This window comes from Oncorhynchus gorbuscha, linkage group LG03 (genome assembly GCF_021184085.1).
Source record: "Oncorhynchus gorbuscha isolate QuinsamMale2020 ecotype Even-year linkage group LG03, OgorEven_v1.0, whole genome shotgun sequence".
Taxonomy (NCBI): Eukaryota; Metazoa; Chordata; class Actinopteri; order Salmoniformes; family Salmonidae; genus Oncorhynchus; species Oncorhynchus gorbuscha.
This window is the reverse complement of record NC_060175.1, coordinates 11,483,173-11,489,410: the sequence shown is the minus strand read 5'-3', so window position 1 is coordinate 11,489,410 and position 6,238 is coordinate 11,483,173.

The window sequence follows — 6,238 nt, the reverse complement described above, 5'->3', positions numbered from 1 at the left end:
CCGAGCATGCCCTAACAGACCGTATAACGACACGGAGGGCTGGCATGCCAGCGGCGGGAACACGGCCAGTTCAGCCTCCGCTCACGAACCCATGCAGCTGGGGAGAGCTCGCCTCTCTCGCAAAGAGAGGGAGAGGCGGAGATCCCAAGGACTCTGTCTCTACTGTGGTAGAGCGGGCCACTTTATCCACTCCTGCCCGGTAAAAGATCAGGCCCGGTAGTAAGCATGAGGCTACTATCGGGTGGTGTCACCACAGAGAAGACCTCATCATCTACTCTCCTCCCGGTAAGACTAAGATGGGCCACCCACACGCACGACACCCAAGCGTTACTGGACTCAGGAGCAGAGGGTAATTTCATGGACACCAAGCTCGCTCACAAACTCCAGATTCCTATCAACTCACTCACGCACAAGATATCCGTCAACGCTCTCAATGGTCAAGAACTCCCCAACATTTCTCACACCACTGAACCTATCACACTCATCACTTCTGGCAATCACACTGAGACACTATCATTTCTACTCATGGACTCACCCCTTGCACCATTAGTTCTCGGCCACCCTTGGCTCACCCAACACAACCCCAGAGTTGACTGGGTTCATAACTCTATATCCATGTGGAGTAACAAGTGTCTTGAGTCCTGTTTAGTGTCTGCTTGTTCGTCTGTGTCTGATTCTGTGTTTATAGAGGAGGCAGTGGATTTGTCTAACGTGCCCGTTGAATACCTTGACCTGAAGGAGGTGTTCAGTAAGTCCCGTGCTGCTTCTCTTCCTCCGCATCGTCCCTATGACTGTGCAATAGAATTATTGCCAGGTGAGTCTCCGCCTAAAGGCAAGTTATATTCGCTCTCTGTTCTTCCCGGGGAAGGACTGCCCGTTCCATGATCTCGCCATCACGGTTGACAACTCCATTGTGTCCTCCTCCCAGAGCGCCAAGAACCTTGGCGTGATCCTGGACAACACCCTGTCGTTCTCAACCAACATCAAGGCGGTGGCCCTTTCCTGTAGGTTCATGCTCTACAACATCCGCAGAGTACGACCCTGCCTCACACAGGAAGCGGCGCAGGTGCTCTCTCCAGGCACTTGTCATCTCTCGTCTGGATTACTGCAACTCGCTGTTGGCTGGGCTCCCTGCCTGTGCTATTAAACCCCTTCAACTCATCCAGAACGCCGCAGCCCGTCTGGTGTTCAACCTTCCCAAGTTCTCTCACGTCACCCCGCTCCTCCGTTCTCTCCACTGGCTTCCAGTTGAAGCTCGCATCCGCTACAAGACCATGGTGCTTGCCTACGGAGCTGTGAGGGGAACGGCACCTCAGTACCTCCAGGCTCTGATCAGGCCCTACACCCAAACAAGGGCACTGCATTCATCCACCTCTGGCCTGCTCGCCTCCCTACCACTGAGGAAGTACAGCTCCCGTTCAGCCCAGTCAAAACTGTTCGCTGCTCTGGCCCCCCAATGGTGGAACAAACTCCCTCACGACGCCAGGACAGCGGAGTCAATCACCACCTTCCGGAGACACCTGAAACCCCACCTCTTTAAGGAATACCTAGGATAGGATACGTAATCCCTCTCACCCCCCTTAAGATTTAGATGCACTATTGTAAAGTGACTGTTCCACTGGATGTCATAAGGTGAATGCACCAATTTGTAAGTCGCTCTGGATAAGAGCGTCTGCTAAATGACTTAAATGTAATGTATGTAAATGTTCCGGAGAGGGAGGCTATGGAGAGATACATCTCTGATTCTCTGGCATCTGGATTCATTCGTCCTTCCTCTTCTCCAGCGGGGGCGGGGTTCTTCTTTGTGGGGAAGAAGGACGGATCTCTGCGTCCTTGCGTTGATTACCGTGGGTTGAATAACATCACAGTGAAGAATACCTATCCCTTACCATTGATGTCCTCAGCCTTTGAAAGGTTACAGGGAGCATCCGTGTTCACTAAGTTGGATTTACGTAATGCATATCATTTGGTTCGCATAAGGGGGGGGACGAATGCAAGACCGCGTTTAACACCCCCAGAGGGCACTTCGAATATTTGGTCATGCCTTTTGAGCTATCCAACTCCCCAGCGGTTTTCCAGGCACTCGTCAATGACGTGCTGAGAGATATGATTGATCAGTTCATATATGTTTACCTGGATGACATACTGATTTTTTTTTCTTCTTCTCTCCAGGAACACGTTCAGCACGTCAGACGAGTGCTTCAGAGGTTGTTGGAGAATGGACTTTTTGTCAAGGCGGAGAAATGCATTTTTCATGCACAATCTGTTCCATTCCTAGGTTACATCGTCTCGACTGAAGGTATTCGCATGGATCCTGACAAGGTTAAGGCTGTGGTGGATTGGCCAAGCCCAGATTCCCGTAAGGCCCTACAGAGGTTTCTGGGATTCGCCAATTTCTACCGGCGTTTCGTTCGCAACTTTAGTCAGATAGTCGCTCCTCTTACCGCCTTAACCTCCCCCAGAGTGACGTTCAGGTGGTCCGATACAGCCGAGGCTGCATTCGCCAAACTCAAGAGCCGCTTTGTTTCGGCTCCCATCCTCATAGCTCCCGATCCCTCGCGTCAGTTCGTGGTGGAGGTGGATGCTTCAGAGTTGGGGGTAGGTGCGGTACTTTCCCAACGTTCCTCTACTGACGACAAGATGCACCCTTGCGCGTTCCTTTCCCATCGTTTTACACCTGCGGAACGCAACTACGACATTGGCAACAGAGAGTTGTTGGCAGTGAAGTTAGCACTGGAGGAGTGGCACCATTGGTTAGAGGGGTCGGGGGTACCTTTTATAGTTTGGACCGATCACAAAAATTTGGAATATATCAGAACCGCCAAGCGACTCAACTCCAGGCAGGTGCGGTGGGCACTCTTTTTCGGACGTTTTGACTTCTCTCTCTTGTATCGCCCGGGTTCCAAGAATGTCAAACCCGATTCCCTTTCTCGCATTTTTTACCATTCCGAACGCCCATCCACTCCCGAGTGCATCCTACCCGGGACCCTAGTGGTCTCCACACTCACATGGGAGGTTGAATCGAGGGTCAAAACGGCCTTAGAAGGGGTAACGCCTCCGCCCGGTTGCCCGCCTAATCGGTTGTTTGTGCCGGAGGGGTGTCGGTCCGATGTTATTCGGTGGGGGCATTGCTCCAACGTAGCGTGTCATCCAGGAGTCAGCCGCACTAGCTTTTTGGTTAAGCAACGCTTTTGGTGGCCACTGATGGCTCGTGAAATTCACAGTTTCGTCTTGGCTTGCTCGGTTTGTGCCACTGGGAAGACTTCTAATTGACCCCCAGATGGGTTACTCCAACCGCTGTCGGTCCCTTCGAGACCCTGGTCCCACATCGCGCTAGATTTTGTTACCGGCCTTCCACCCTCCCAGGGCAAGACTGTTGTTTTGACCGTGGTGGACCGGTTCCCGAAGGCGGCTCATTTTATTCCCTTGCCTAAATTACCATCTGCCAAGGAGACAGCGGTAACTGTCGTGGATCACGTCTTTCGCTTACATGGCCTGCCGATGGACGTAGTTTCTGACAGGGGGCCCCAATTTGTGTCCAAGTTTTGGCAAGAGTTTTGTAGGTTACTGGGAGCGAGTGTCAGCCTGTCTTCAGGGTTTCATCCCCAGAGCAACGGTCAAACGGAGAGGGCCAACCAAGATTTGGAGAGTTGCGATGTTTGGTTTCTAAGAATCCCTCTTCCTGGAGTCAACAACTCTCTATGGTTGAGTACGCTCACAATTCGTTGCCAGTGGCAGCCACGGGTCTCTCTCCGTTTGAGTGTAGTTTAGGTTACCAGCCACCTATCTTTCCCAGTACGGAGTCCGAGGTCACTGTTCCCTCCGCTCACGCTTTCATCCAGAGGTGCCGTCACGCATGGAGCAGAGCCCGTGAGACTCTTCTCCGGGTGGGGGCGCGCACCAAGGCTAAGGCCGATCGCCACCGGTCGAAGCCTCCGGTATACGTCGTTGGCCAAAGAGTGTGGCTTTCTACTAAGAACATTCCACTCCGATCCGTTTCGAACAAGCTTGCCCCCAAATTTATCGGCCCGTTCAGAGTCACCAGGATCATTAGTCCGGTGGCGGTCCGGCTCAAGCTTCCTTCGGCATATAGGAGAATTCATCCTACCTTTCATGTGTCTAAAATAAAACCTGTGTTTCAGGCACGCATTGACCCGCCGGTCCCGGTTCCCCCGCCGCCACGACTTGTTGATGGGGAACCCACCTTTTCTGTCAATCGTATTTTGGACTCTAGAAGGAGGGGACGCGGATTCCAGTACCTGGTGGACTGGGAGGGTTACGGTCCGGAGGAGAGAAGTTGGGTACCTGCTAGGGACATTCTAGATCACTCCCTTATCGATGATTTCAATCGACAGGTAAATTCGCCTGGGAACGCCAAGAGGCGTTCCTAGGGGGGGGGGGTATTGTCACGGTTCATGAATCCACTGCCTCCCTCTCTCTTTCTCTCTCTCTCTCCTCGTGTTTGTGTGGGTGTGGTTCCCAATCTCGGCCTGATTGTCTGCGCCAGCTGGAACCACTTATCTTCCCTTTATATGTTCTGTAACCAGTGTTTCTTGTTGTCAGATCGTTGTTACTTCCCTGAGGTTGTGTCGTGTGTCCGTGCTCATCTCTCGCCGCCCTTGTGTGGATTATCTGCTGTGCTCCTACCTACCCATCCGGACACACTCCCCTGGATTTCTCAGCACGCTATCACCGGAAGATGCGCCCTAGTCCCTGGGTTGGAGGATTCCGTCTGAGTACAGTCTGTCTGTCCTGTTGCTGCTGTAAATTGTATTCATTAAACCATCGTTGCTTGCATCTTGCATCCGCCTCTGTATTGTCACATCTATATTAACATGGGTTATTTTCAGCCCTTTCCTGAGTATCTTCTCAGACATATGGAAAAGAGCAAGCAAAGCAAAGGGAAAACCATTTAGCAGTCCTTTAATCAGTAGCTGTGTGTAAGTGTCTGTGTGTGTGCTGCAGGGTTGAAGCTACGAACCCATAGGCTTGGCCCTCTCATCCCACCAGGCTTCTGGGAGGGAGGGTGGACAATGAGCCTGTCATATGAGCCTGTCATAGCAGATGTAAGTAATGTCCCCATGCGCTCTGGCAGCTTTCATGGCTGGGATAAGTTGGCCACCCCTGAACTCTGTTTCCCAAGTGTTGGGTGTTTGGAAAATGTTTTTTTTTTAACCTTTATTTAACTAAGTCAGATAAGAACAAATTCATATTTACAACAATGGCCTAAGAACAGTGGGTTAGCTGCCTTGTTCAGGGGCAGAACAACAGATGTTTACCTTGTCAGAGATCCAAACTAGCAACCTTTCAGGGATTCAAACTAGCAACCTTTCAGGGATCCAAACAAGCAACCTTTCAGGGATTCAAACTAGCAGCCTTTCGGTTACTGGCCCAACGCTCTAGCCACTAGGCTACCTGCCGCCCTCAATTATTGTTATAACAATAATTTCGAAAAGTTCACCCAACCTTCAAGAAAAATGTAATGAATATCAATATTCAGGTTGTTTATGCCTACTAAAGAGATTGGGGGTAAGTCCATGCGATTGACTAGCGTCCTATTCAAGGGGTGTACTTGTACACCAGGCTGCCTTACACTACAGAAAAAGGAGATAAGCTCCTGCCCTATGAGCCATTTTGGCTTATACAAGTCATGGCTTGTGCAAGGCTACTTACTTACTACCTATGCCTACTCGTTGAAGATCCATGGCATCATCTAACACAACAAAGACAAAAAAAAGAATGTGTTTATAAGCTGTGAGTCCCCCGTACCATCTCTGCCTAGCATGTGCACAATACCAAAAGGTCAATAAATTATATTTGATTCCTGGAGCATTTAACATCCAATGGTTATATGTCTGATTTATTCAAAACTGTCTGTGAATGGCTGCACTAATACATAGCCTCATATCATTACATTTCAAAGACACAAGTGGACATATCAGATTTCAAATATGGGATTACTTGCCTAGTTAAACAAAGGTTTATAAAAACGTTAATTCAATTAGACTGTCAGAACTGGGAAGAGAGGTGGAAGAATAAAATAACTATAGGAAATAACAGTAGTGTTGTTTCTGACAGGTACACTAATTACCCTATAGTTTAGCCCATTGGTAAGAATTAGAATTGTTCCACTCATCAGACTAAATCCAGTAAATAGATAATACAATTTCCTGAAGACGAGGGACATAAATCTGCCCCTACACACTAACCAAATAATTGTTCTATTACTTTCCCCCCC